The sequence below is a fragment of the Pseudophryne corroboree genome, chromosome 5, assembly GCF_028390025.1.
Source record: "Pseudophryne corroboree isolate aPseCor3 chromosome 5, aPseCor3.hap2, whole genome shotgun sequence".
In the NCBI taxonomy this organism is placed as follows: Eukaryota; Metazoa; Chordata; class Amphibia; order Anura; family Myobatrachidae; genus Pseudophryne; species Pseudophryne corroboree.
The window spans coordinates 777,566,149-777,580,311 of record NC_086448.1 but is presented as its reverse complement, the minus strand read 5'-3'; the positions used below and the strand labels follow the sequence as shown (position 1 = coordinate 777,580,311).

At 41.7% G+C, this 14,163-nt stretch overlaps 2 pseudogenes; both read right to left on the bottom strand.

Annotated features, from left to right (window-relative positions):
- Positions 1 to 1,569: 1,569 nt before the first annotated feature.
- On the bottom strand, positions 1,570 to 1,688 carry LOC134930019 (5S ribosomal RNA; annotated as a pseudogene).
- A 6,329-nt stretch (positions 1,689 to 8,017) lies between these two features.
- On the bottom strand, positions 8,018 to 8,136 carry LOC134930018 (5S ribosomal RNA; annotated as a pseudogene).
- Between the last annotated feature and the right edge of the window lie 6,027 nt (positions 8,137 to 14,163).

Below are 14,163 nucleotides of genomic sequence, written 5' to 3'. Positions count from 1 at the left end.
GTGAAGAAGTATCCGTTGGTATTGGGGAGACTGAAGTTACCTTCTGCGTGAATTCCGTATTGGTTGTCTTCTCGGTGGTAGTTGATCCCACTGTTGTTGACGGCCTCTTCCTCCTCTTGCGCCCCCTCCTTGTCTTTCGTTTGCTGGGTGCCTTGATCCCCTTCCCCTGGGGGGATCCCCTAAAAAATGCTGTTGATGATATTGGGAGGAGCTGTTACTCTCACCTCTGAAGTTTGTGGTTACTGATGCGTTGGGGATATATTCCGGAATATCTTCAGTTCCAGATGTCTCTATATCTGATGAAGAGTAGTGTTCAGGGTTTCTAGGGGGTCGCGATTGCCAGGAGGGCTTATTCCACTTGAATATTTTGCCCGATGCAAAGTCCTTTTTATCTCTAGCAAATTTGTTTCTTTTTCTGTCGATGATGGTTTGTTCGTATGTTAGAAGGTCTTGTTTGTTTTTCTCAAAACAACGTTGAAATTGTGTATCTTTCTCCCAGGGCTCCAATTTCTTACTTAAATCGTCCAGGTCACGTTCACAGCCCTCGAGTATGAGATGGTTGTGTTTAATCAAAATGCCCATGAGTTCCATGGAGCATTTGAGGAGACAGTTGTCCCAATCAGTTTTAAGATTTTCACTGGCCAGGCTGAAAGTGGGAAAAACTCTTGGCCTAAGGCCGCGTGGTGCAATTTTGTTCTTAAGGTAGTTCTCTAATGTAGTGAGGTCCCAACTGGTTCTTATTTGTTTGTGCAGTAATTGTTTGAGTTGTACAAAATCAGATTCCCAGTTGGTATGTGGTTCTGTATCTACTACGTTGCTTGGAAAAATTTCATCTAAGTTTTCTCTATTCCTATGTTTGTAGGACAATTCCTGCTTTAAACTGAAGCTCATGTTGATGATGTATGGGACTATGCCCGTTGGTGTACTAAAAGGCTGTAGTTACTGGAAAATTGTTCGTGATCAAATATTCCGTGCTGGTATTCCTAAGAAAACTATTTCTAGTTGTATACAATATGCAAAAGGAAAATTGGGTTAAGGATGCCGCACAAGAGTAAATGATGTTGCATGAGTAAATAATTAGTGTAAGTTTCCAAGAAAACCGACCAACCGAAAAAACTTTCGGAATTAATCACCATCTACCATTAAACTGTCAAAGTTGTGGGTAGAGAAAAGGAGGGTGATTGTCGATGGTGCTCCCATGGGTCTATTACATTGGTAATAAAAAGAAGAGAGAAAAAGAAAAAGAAACCCTTGTTGGGAGCACTCACTCTTGGAAACAATGGAGAGTTAGATGATACTTGATAAATTAGGTATTTAAAACGTAACTTTTAATTATTTATGGATAAAATACGGAGTACACCCTGTTTTGTTGTTAAAAATATAATTAAATAAACGTGAATCATTGGTTTCGAATTACCGCTGTGAATATATAGGTAAAAACATGTATATATATAAGGCCAAAAAATTGCAAAAAAAGGTTCGGCATGAAATATGGCAAAATCAAGGAATGTGCCCACCAGGTATTGTTTTTTAGGTTAGTGCAATAATCTGAGTATTGCCGTCAAGTAAAACCTACAACACCAGGTATTCCTTAGTGGTCAACCACCTAAGTACTGACCAGGCCCAACACCGTATTGCTTCCAAGATCGGACGAGATTGGGCATGCGCGGTGTGGTGTGGTAGTAGATTTCGGTTTGAACAGCTGGTATGCAGCTATCAACTACAACACAGACCTGGTTCTTGAAATGGGCAGATAGCCTCTTAGAGAAGAGACATATGTTTGACCATCATTGCACCGAATTGTATTCCAAATATATAGGTATACTAAGGTTTAAATCATATGATCAGTCGGTTTTGCCAAACTGAGCCGCCTGCATGTTGCTTTTGATTGTGTGTGCTATGCAACATAAATCCCAATGGATTTTTCACACGTAGTAGGGCATAAGAAAACCCTTGTTGTACTGATGACACGCCAACAAAAAAACATTAAAAAATGAAAGTAATGTAATGTCATTAAGGCTGAAAATTATTCAAAAATATCTTTATCAGCTGTGCAGACAGACTGGCAGATAAATAAATAGGGAATGTATTACAAAAGACACAAACCCTCCTGCCCACACTTAGGCTAAACGGAACCTTAGAGCCTGAAACGCCGCATGCTGTCTGTGTGGCAATCTTGTTGCCAAAATAAACCACTAAACATGTATCCACTGAATCTCCACAATAAATTAATCAAAAATATGGCATGCCGAATATAATTTGTGCTTCATTGCCCACACTTAGGCTAAACGGAACCATAGAGCCTGAAACGCCGCATGCTGTCTGTGTGGCAATCTTGTTGCCAAAATAAACCACTAAACATGTATCCACTGAATCTCCACAATAAATTAATCAAAAATATGGCATGCCGAATATAATTTGTGCTTCATTGGCAATTGTATATACAATCATTCATGTGCTCATATTTAAGATATCTGTGGGGAAAAAAGAAGGAATTATGCTGCTGAATATGCAGGAATAAATAAGTGGCAACATATATGTTCCAATTGCTGCAGCTATAGTGGATGACAGTTTGTAGCTATTTTGTAATGTGTCTGCCCAAAATTGACACAGAAAAAAGTACAAATAAAGATAAGCTGTGTATTGATAGCACTTATGAAACAGATTGTTCCATATGTTGTAGATGTACCTTATATAACTGGCATAATTTGCCGAAAAAAATTGAGGACCAGTGCACCTGTTGTTTAAATTACATAAGTGCGTGGCGGGAGAGCGGGAGACGTGAAAGTGCGGGATATAACTATAAGTGATACTTAGAGCCGTCTGTCGTCTGTCTCCTGTACTGCTGTGTGCCGCTGTCAGTGCCGCGTTCAGCTCGAGTTAACGAGCTGTGAAGATCTGCGGCTTGCCCAGTCTCCTCTCCTGCCGGTCTGCTGGTCACGTGAGCGCGCTCACCGTGACCACGTCCACCTCCCCTACGTACGTTTCACAACGAGCTTGTTCACGGGTAGTGTGAACACTGAAGGTGCAGACCCGGTTTTTAAGTCTGCTGAGATAATTGGTAATTGGCTACAGAGTTTAATAATTGTAGCAATGATTACCTCTGGGTCTGGCTGTTTGAAAAGAGCTGCAGTGAAAGCTCAAGGAATGTCCTGCATGTATAAATATGAATAGTGAATAGATGGCCTGCAACATATGCGATGGGAAATTCTGAATATAGTATATTTGAAATTTATTTGGTGAATATAATAGAATGAGGAAAAAATTGTTGTGTAATTAAGCACATATGTGCCGGGAAAAAGAAGAGTATTGAGGTGTGGATAAAATAGATAAATGAAAAAATATAGATAATTAAATAATTAAATAAATATATAAATATGAATAAGTAATAATAACTAATAATGGTAAAAAATATGAATATATATGAATAAATATAATTAAAAACTAGGAGTTTGAGGAAAAAGTGGGTGTATGAGGATTAATGTGGCAAATGCAAATTGGTAGTGTTAAAAACAGGTAGTGTTAAAAAAGCTGATTGGGGGGGGGGTTTGTGGGGGGGTTGGGGGAAAGATAAGGGGTGGGGGGGGGTTATTGTGATGTTAATGGGGAAAAGGGGTGTGTATGTTAGTGAGGTGTTAGAAATATGGTTAAATGGGGAAGAAGAGTGAGTATGTTAATGAGGTGTTGGAAGGGAAAGAAACATGGCGTGAGAGATGATAGTGTTAAATGCAATGGTGTGTGAGAGGAACGGGGGTGTGGGGTGCCCTGCATTGTGCAGGTTGTATAGTAAAAATAGATTGTGAAAAGTATAGATAGAAAAGGGGAGGACGGGAGGAAATAGAGGGAAGGGTGAAAAGGAGAAGGGGGGGGGGGGGGTTGAAAAAAGGGGGGGGGGAGGAAAAAAAGGGGGGGGGGACTGAAGGATAAATAAAATAAAATGAGGCTATGAGAGAAAGAGATAGTGATGTGTGATAGTGTGGTCCCTACTAGGCTAGTTATTAGTTATTATTTAATGGTAATATGATTTAATGGTAATATGGTCAAGTTGAAAGAAAGGCGCCATAATTAATGGTTTCATTGAGTCCTTGGGGATGTAGTGAGTTTAGTCTAAAAGTCCACTCACATTCCTTCCGTAAAAGGGTATTGGTCAAATCTCCTCCTCGTATACCCAGTTTAACTTGCTCAAGTCCACAGACCTTAAGTTCATTCCACCGGCCTGCATGTTTAGAGACAAAATGTCGTGCTACAGAGGTGATTTGCTTCATTTTTTGTAGATCTTTTGTCGCATTGCGAATAGATCCAACGTGTTCCAGAATTCTTTGCTTGAATGCTCTGGTCGTCATGCCAACGTATCTTTGTCCACATGTGCATACTATGCAATAAATCACTCCTTCTGTTGAGCAGTTAATGAAATGTCTGATTTTAATGTCTTTGCCATAGCGGTCCTGAATGTTGTCAGTCTTAAGAATATATTGACAGGCTTTACAATGACCACATGGATGTGTGCCGATCGTGGGTTGTAATTTGCCTCGTGTTGTTTGGAAATGGCTAGACACCAGTCTATCTTTCAAGTTTCTCGATCTCCTCCAGCTCATGGATACTTGTGGTCCAAGTTTTTGAGATAAAATGGGATCCAAATGGAGAATTCCCCAGTGTTTTTGAATGGCTTGTTTTACCTGACGCCACTCTTGGCAGAAACCCCCTACAAACCTGATATTCTTGTCTTGTTGTGGTTTTTGTTTCTTTTCAAAGATAAGATGTTCTCTCTGGATATTCTGGATGTTTCTACTGGCTTTCTTGATTGAAGTGTTACTGTATCCCCTTTCTCGTAATCTCTTCGAAAGTTCTTTGCTTTGATCCTCGAAGTCTTGATCATTGGAGCAGTTCCTTCTTAAACGGAGATATTCCCCCTTGGGTATGTTTGTAATTGTTGGGGGAAAGTGGGAGCTAGTTTGATGTAGCAGAGTGTTTGAGGATGTCTCCTTTCTATATAGTTTTGTTGAGAGCATTTTGTTTACATCTTTATAGATCAGTACATCCAAAAATGGGAGTTCATCCTGACTGATTTGGTGGGTAAGTCGAATATTGAGGTTGTTGTTATTAAGATGTTCTATAAACAGGAGAAGCATCTGTACATCACCTTCCCATATCATCAGAATATCATCGATGTACCTTGCCCACATGATGATATTGGATGTGAAAACATCATTGCTGTCCGTGAACACAAATTAGCGTTCCCACCATCCTAAAAAGATATTCGCATACGTGGGGGCACAAGCTGCCCCCATAGCGGTGCCCCTGGTCTGTAAAAAAAATTTGTTATTGAAGGTGAAGAGATTGTGACTAAGTATGAACTGGAGTAGGTCGGCAAGGAACACATGGAATTTTTCCATGCCTTCCATGTTCATAAAATAATTAACGGCTTCAAGTCCTCTGTCATGATCAATTGAAGTATACAGTGCCTCAACGTCCAAAGAGACTAAGTATTGGTTTGTTTCCAGTTTAACATCATGAATCTTGCGAAGAACATCTGTGGTGTCTTGGACAAAGGAAGGGAGATCCAGAACGTGGTGTCGTAGATGTAGATCGACAAAGATGCTGGCTTTTTCGGTTAAAGATCCTATCCCAGATACGATTGGTCTTCCTGGTGGTTGCCTCATATTCTTATGTATCTTGGGGAGCATGTAGAAAGTAGGGATGCTGGGATGTGTTGTCTGGAGATATTGATATTCTGAAGATGTTATGGTCCCTTCCGCATGAGCATCGGTGAGAATCCGGTTGAATAGTGTCTTGTAATTTTCCATAGGGTTCAGTAATACTCTTTGATAACAAGTTTGGTCTTCCAACTGTCGATAGGCTTCCTGTATATACTGTTCGCGGGGCCATACCACCACGTTTCCCCCTTTATCAGATGGCTTTATAATGACATCTTGCCATGATTCAATCTCTTTGAGAGCATTAAGTTCCTTCCTGGATAGATTGGAATTGTACAGACTTCTGGTCTTCCGAAGATGTATATGGTCAAGTTCTTGAGACACTAATTTGGTGAATATCTGTACTTCTGGGCTCGTCTGCTCTGTTGGGAAAAACGTAGACCTTTTCTTACAAATGACCCTCGTACTGACTTCCCACTGGGAGTCTGTAGTTGGTGTTGATTCTGTATCCAAAGATTGTAGAGCTTCCAATGCTTCCAGTTCAAGTCCAGAAAGATCTGATGTATTCATATTGTCACCTGTTTCTGTCTGATAAGGTTGTGTACCGTCAGTTTTGGAAGTAGCTATTTTATTATGAAATTTAGTAAGAAGTAACTTCCTGCAAAAAAGTTTTAAATCTTTTTCCCATTTGAATCTGTTGAACTTTTCGGTTGGTGAATAGGAGAGACCTTTGCTCAGGACTTGGATTTGATCGTGATCTAAAATGTGTGCTGAGAGGTTGATAATCTTGAGTTGTGAAGAAGTATCCGTTGGTATTGGGGAGACTGAAGTTACCTTCTGCGTGAATTCCGTATTGGTTGTCTTCTCGGTGGTAGTTGATCCCACTGTTGTTGACGGCCTCTTCCTCCTCTTGCGCCCCCTCCTTGTCTTTCGTTTGCTGGGTGCCTTGATCCCCTTCCCCTGGGGGGATCCCCTAAAAAATGCTGTTGATGATATTGGGAGGAGCTGTTACTCTCACCTCTGAAGTTTGTGGTTACTGATGCGTTGGGGATATATTCCGGAATATCTTCAGTTCCAGATGTCTCTATATCTGATGAAGAGTAGTGTTCAGGGTTTCTAGGGGGTCGCGATTGCCAGGAGGGCTTATTCCACTTGAATATTTTGCCCGATGCAAAGTCCTTTTTATCTCTAGCAAATTTGTTTCTTTTTCTGTCGATGATGGTTTGTTCGTATGTTAGAAGGTCTTGTTTGTTTTTCTCAAAACAACGTTGAAATTGTGTATCTTTCTCCCAGGGCTCCAATTTCTTACTTAAATCGTCCAGGTCACGTTCACAGCCCTCGAGTATGAGATGGTTGTGTTTAATCAAAATGCCCATGAGTTCCATGGAGCATTTGAGGAGACAGTTGTCCCAATCAGTTTTAAGATTTTCACTGGCCAGGCTGAAAGTGGGAAAAACTCTTGGCCTAAGGCCGCGTGGTGCAATTTTGTTCTTAAGGTAGTTCTCTAATGTAGTGAGGTCCCAACTGGTTCTTATTTGTTTGTGCAGTAATTGTTTGAGTTGTACAAAATCAGATTCCCAGTTGGTATGTGGTTCTGTATCTACTACGTTGCTTGGAAAAATTTCATCTAAGTTTTCTCTATTCCTATGTTTGTAGGACAATTCCTGCTTTAAACTGAAGCTCATGTTGATGATGTATGGGACTATGCCCGTTGGTGTACTAAAAGGCTGTAGTTACTGGAAAATTGTTCGTGATCAAATATTCCGTGCTGGTATTCCTAAGAAAACTATTTCTAGTTGTATACAATATGCAAAAGGAAAATTGGGTTAAGGATGCCGCACAAGAGTAAATGATGTTGCATGAGTAAATAATTAGTGTAAGTTTCCAAGAAAACCGACCAACCGAAAAAACTTTCGGAATTAATCACCATCTACCATTAAACTGTCAAAGTTGTGGGTAGAGAAAAGGAGGGTGATTGTCGATGGTGCTCCCATGGGTCTATTACATTGGTAATAAAAAGAAGAGAGAAAAAGAAAAAGAAACCCTTGTTGGGAGCACTCACTCTTGGAAACAATGGAGAGTTAGATGATACTTGATAAATTAGGTATTTAAAACGTAACTTTTAATTATTTATGGATAAAATACGGAGTACACCCTGTTTTGTTGTTAAAAATATAATTAAATAAACGTGAATCATTGGTTTCGAATTACCGCTGTGAATATATAGGTAAAAACATGTATATATATAAGGCCAAAAAATTGCAAAAAAAGGTTCGGCATGAAATATGGCAAAATCAAGGAATGTGCCCACCAGGTATTGTTTTTTAGGTTAGTGCAATAATCTGAGTATTGCCGTCAAGTAAAACCTACAACACCAGGTATTCCTTAGTGGTCAACCACCTAAGTACTGACCAGGCCCAACACCGTATTGCTTCCAAGATCGGACGAGATTGGGCATGCGCGGTGTGGTGTGGTAGTAGATTTCGGTTTGAACAGCTGGTATGCAGCTATCAACTACAACACAGACCTGGTTCTTGAAATGGGCAGATAGCCTCTTAGAGAAGAGACATATGTTTGACCATCATTGCACCGAATTGTATTCCAAATATATAGGTATACTAAGGTTTAAATCATATGATCAGTCGGTTTTGCCAAACTGAGCCGCCTGCATGTTGCTTTTGATTGTGTGTGCTATGCAACATAAATCCCAATGGATTTTTCACACGTAGTAGGGCATAAGAAAACCCTTGTTGTACTGATGACACGCCAACAAAAAAACATTAAAAAATGAAAGTAATGTAATGTCATTAAGGCTGAAAATTATTCAAAAATATCTTTATCAGCTGTGCAGACAGACTGGCAGATAAATAAATAGGGAATGTATTACAAAAGACACAAACCCTCCTGCCCACACTTAGGCTAAACGGAACCTTAGAGCCTGAAACGCCGCATGCTGTCTGTGTGGCAATCTTGTTGCCAAAATAAACCACTAAACATGTATCCACTGAATCTCCACAATAAATTAATCAAAAATATGGCATGCCGAATATAATTTGTGCTTCATTGCCCACACTTAGGCTAAACGGAACCATAGAGCCTGAAACGCCGCATGCTGTCTGTGTGGCAATCTTGTTGCCAAAATAAACCACTAAACATGTATCCACTGAATCTCCACAATAAATTAATCAAAAATATGGCATGCCGAATATAATTTGTGCTTCATTGGCAATTGTATATACAATCATTCATGTGCTCATATTTAAGATATCTGTGGGGAAAAAAGAAGGAATTATGCTGCTGAATATGCAGGAATAAATAAGTGGCAACATATATGTTCCAATTGCTGCAGCTATAGTGGATGACAGTTTGTAGCTATTTTGTAATGTGTCTGCCCAAAATTGACACAGAAAAAAGTACAAATAAAGATAAGCTGTGTATTGATAGCACTTATGAAACAGATTGTTCCATATGTTGTAGATGTACCTTATATAACTGGCATAATTTGCCGAAAAAAATTGAGGACCAGTGCACCTGTTGTTTAAATTACATAAGTGCGTGGCGGGAGAGCGGGAGACGTGAAAGTGCGGGATATAACTATAAGTGATACTTAGAGCCGTCTGTCGTCTGTCTCCTGTACTGCTGTGTGCCGCTGTCAGTGCCGCGTTCAGCTCGAGTTAACGAGCTGTGAAGATCTGCGGCTTGCCCAGTCTCCTCTCCTGCCGGTCTGCTGGTCACGTGAGCGCGCTCACCGTGACCACGTCCACCTCCCCTACGTACGTTTCACAACGAGCTTGTTCACGGGTAGTGTGAACACTGAAGGTGCAGACCCGGTTTTTAAGTCTGCTGAGATAATTGGTAATTGGCTACAGAGTTTAATAATTGTAGCAATGATTACCTCTGGGTCTGGCTGTTTGAAAAGAGCTGCAGTGAAAGCTCAAGGAATGTCCTGCATGTATAAATATGAATAGTGAATAGATGGCCTGCAACATATGCGATGGGAAATTCTGAATATAGTATATTTGAAATTTATTTGGTGAATATAATAGAATGAGGAAAAAATTGTTGTGTAATTAAGCACATATGTGCCGGGAAAAAGAAGAGTATTGAGGTGTGGATAAAATAGATAAATGAAAAAATATAGATAATTAAATAATTAAATAAATATATAAATATGAATAAGTAATAATAACTAATAATGGTAAAAAATATGAATATATATGAATAAATATAATTAAAAACTAGGAGTTTGAGGAAAAAGTGGGTGTATGAGGATTAATGTGGCAAATGCAAATTGGTAGTGTTAAAAACAGGTAGTGTTAAAAAAGCTGATTGGGGGGGGGGGTTTGTGGGGGGGTTGGGGGAAAGATAAGGGGTGGGGGGGGGGTTATTGTGATGTTAATGGGGAAAAGGGGTGTGTATGTTAGTGAGGTGTTAGAAATATGGTTAAATGGGGAAGAAGAGTGAGTATGTTAATGAGGTGTTGGAAGGGAAAGAAACATGGCGTGAGAGATGATAGTGTTAAATGCAATGGTGTGTGAGAGGAACGGGGGTGTGGGGTGCCCTGCATTGTGCAGGTTGTATAGTAAAAATAGATTGTGAAAAGTATAGATAGAAAAGGGGAGGACGGGAGGAAAATAGAGGGAAGGGTGAAAAGGAGAAGGGGGGGGGGGGGGGTTTGAAAAAAGGGGGGGGGGGCGGGGAGGAAAAAAAGGGGGGGGGGAACTGAAGGATAAATAAAATAAAATGAGGCTATGAGAGAAAGAGATAGTGATGTGTGATAGTGTGGTCCCTACTGTGCTAGTTATTAGTTATTATTTAATGGTAATATGATTTAATGGTAATATGGTCAAGTTGAAAGAAAGGCGCCATAATTAATGGTTTCATTGAGTCCTTGGGGATGTAGTGAGTTTAGTCTAAAAGTCCACTCACATTCCTTCCGTAAAAGGGTATTGGTCAAATCTCCTCCTCGTATACCCAGTTTAACTTGCTCAAGTCCACAGACCTTAAGTTCATTCCACCGGCCTGCATGTTTAGAGACAAAATGTCGTGCTACAGAGGTGATTTGCTTCATTTTTTGTAGATCTTTTGTCGCATTGCGAATAGATCCAACGTGTTCCAGAATTCTTTGCTTGAATGCTCTGGTCGTCATGCCAACGTATCTTTGTCCACATGTGCATACTATGCAATAAATCACTCCTTCTGTTGAGCAGTTAATGAAATGTCTGATTTTAATGTCTTTGCCATAGCGGTCCTGAATGTTGTCAGTCTTAAGAATATATTGACAGGCTTTACAATGACCACATGGATGTGTGCCGATCGTGGGTTGTAATTTGCCTCGTGTTGTTTGGAAATGGCTAGACACCAGTCTATCTTTCAAGTTTCTCGATCTCCTCCAGCTCATGGATACTTGTGGTCCAAGTTTTTGAGATAAAATGGGATCCAAATGGAGAATTCCCCAGTGTTTTTGAATGGCTTGTTTTACCTGACGCCACTCTTGGCAGAAACCCCCTACAAACCTGATATTCTTGTCTTGTTGTGGTTTTTGTTTCTTTTCAAAGATAAGATGTTCTCTCTGGATATTCTGGATGTTTCTACTGGCTTTCTTGATTGAAGTGTTACTGTATCCCCTTTCTCGTAATCTCTTCGAAAGTTCTTTGCTTTGATCCTCGAAGTCTTGATCATTGGAGCAGCTCCTTCTTCAATGCCTCCAGCTTCTTCTGCAAAAGCCTGATGAGGGGAATGACCTGACTCAGGCTGGCAGTGTCTGAACTGACTTCACGTGTGGCAAGTTCAAAGGGCATCAGAACCTTGCACAACGTTGAAATCATTCTCCACTGCACTTGAGACAGGTGCATTCCACCTCCTATATCGTGCTCAATTGTATAGGCTTGAATGGCCTTTTGCTGCTCCTCCAACCTCTGAAGCATATAGAGGGTTGAATTCCACCTCGTTACCACTTCTTGCTTCAGATGATGGCAGGGCAGGTTCAGTAGTTTTTGGTGGTGCTCCAGTCTTCTGTACGTGGTGCCTGTACGCCGAAAGTGTCCCGCAATTCTTCTGGCCACCGACAGCATCTCTTGCACGCCCCTGTCGTTTTTTAAAAAATTCTGTACCACCAAATTCAAGGTATGTGCAAAACATGGGACGTGCTGGAATTTGCCCATATTTAATGCACACACAATATTGCTGGCGTTGTCCGATGCCACAAATCCACAGGAGAGTCCAATTGGGGTAAGCCATTCCGCGATGATCTTCCTCAGTTGCCGTAAGAGGTTTTCAGCTGTGTGCGTATTCTGGAAAGCGGTGATACAAAGCGTAGCCTGCCTAGGAAAGAGTTGGCGTTTGCGAGATGCTGCTACTGGTGCCGCCGCTGCTGTTCTTGCGGCGGGAGTCCATACATCTACCCAGTGGGCTGTCACAGTCATATAGTCCTGACCCTGCCCTGCTCCACTTGTCCACATGTCCGTGGTTAAGTGGACATTGGGTACAACTGCATTTTTTAGGACACTGGTGAGTCTTTTTCTGACGTCCGTGTACATTCTCGGTATCGCCTGCCTAGAGAAGTGGAACCTAGATGGTATTTGGTAACGGGGGCACACTGCCTCAATAAATTGTCTAGTTCCCTGTGAACTAACGGCGGATACCGGACGCACGTATAACACCAACATAGTTGTCAAGGCCTCAGTTATCCGCTTTGCAGTAGGATGACTGCTGTGATATTTCATCTTCCTCGCAAAGGACTGTTGAACAGTCAATTGCTTACTGGAAGTAGTACAAGTGGGCTTACGACTTCCCCTCTGGGATGACCATCGACTCCCAGCGGCAACAACAGCAGCGCCAGCAGCAGTAGGCGTTACACGCAAGGATGCATCGGAGGAATCCCAGGCAGGAGAGGACTCGTCAGAATTGCCAGTGACATGGCCTGCAGGACTATTGGCATTCCTGGGGAAGGAGGAAATTGACACTGAGGGAGTTGGTGGGGTGGTTTGCGTGAGCTTGGTTACAAGAGGAAGGGATTTACTGGTCAGTGGACTGCTTCCGCTGTCACCCAAAGTTTTTGAACTTGTCACTGACTTATTATGAATGCGCTGCAGGTGACGTATAAGGGAGGATGTTCCGAGGTGGTTAACGTCCTTACCCCTACTTATTACAGCTTGACAAAGGGAACACACGGCTTGACACCTGTTGTCCGCATTTCTGGTGAAATACCTCCACACCGAAGAGCTGATTTTTTTGGTATTTTCACCTGGCATGTCAACGGCCATATTCCTCCCACGGACAACAGGTGTCTCCCCGGGTGCCTGACTTAAACAAACCACCTCACCATCAGAATCCTCCTGGTCAATTTCCTCCCCAGCGCCAGCAACACCCATATCCTCCTCATCCTGGTGTACTTCAACACTGACATCTTCAATCTGACTATCAGGAACTGGACTGCGGGTGCTCCTTCCAGCACTTGCAGGGGGCGTGCAAATGGTGTAAGGCGCATGCTCTTCACGTCCAGTGTTGGGAAGGTCAGGCATCGCAACCGACACAATTGGACTCTCCTTGTGGATTTGGGATTTCGAAGAATGCACAGTTCTTTGCTGTGCTGCTTTTGCCAGCTTGAGTCTTTTCATTTTTCTAGCGAGAGGCTGAGTGCTTCCATCCTCATGTGAAGCTGAACCACTAGCCATGAACATAGGCCAGGGCCTCAGCCGTTCCTTGCCACTCCGTGTGGTAAATGGCATATTGGCAAGTTTACGCTTCTCCTCCGACAATTTTATTTTAGGTTTTGGAGTCCTTTTTTTTCTGATATTTGGTGTTTTGGATTTGACATGCTCTGTACTATGACATTGGGCATCGGCCTTGGCAGACGACGTTGCTGGCATTTCATCGTCTCGGCCATGACTAGTGGCAGCAGCTTCAGCACGAGGTGGAAGTGGATCTTGATCTTTCCCTAATTTTGGAACCTCAACATTTTTGTTCTCCATATTTTAATAGGCACAACTAAAAGGCACCTCAGGTAAACAATGGAGATGGATACTAGTATACAATTATGGACTGCCTGCCGACTGCAGACACAGAGGTAGCCACAGCCGTGAACTACCGTACTGTACTGTGTCTGCAGCTAATATAGACTGGTTGATAAAGAGAAGATGTCTATGTAACTATGTATGTATAAAGAAGACTGAAAAAAATCCACGGTTAGGTGGTATACAATTATGGACGGACTGCCTGCCGAGTGCAGACACAGAGGTAGCCACAGCCGTGAACTACCGTACTGTACTGTGTCTGCAGCTAATATAGACTGGTTGATAAAGAGAAGATGTCTATGTAACTATGTATGTATAAAGAAGAATGAAAAAAAACCACGGTTAGGTGGTATACAATTATGGACGGACTGCCTGCCGAGTGCAGACACAGAGGTAGCCACAGCCGTGAACTACCGTACTGTACTGTGTCTGCAGCTAATATAGACTGGTTGATAAAGAGAAGATGTCTATGTAACTATGTATGTATAAAGAAG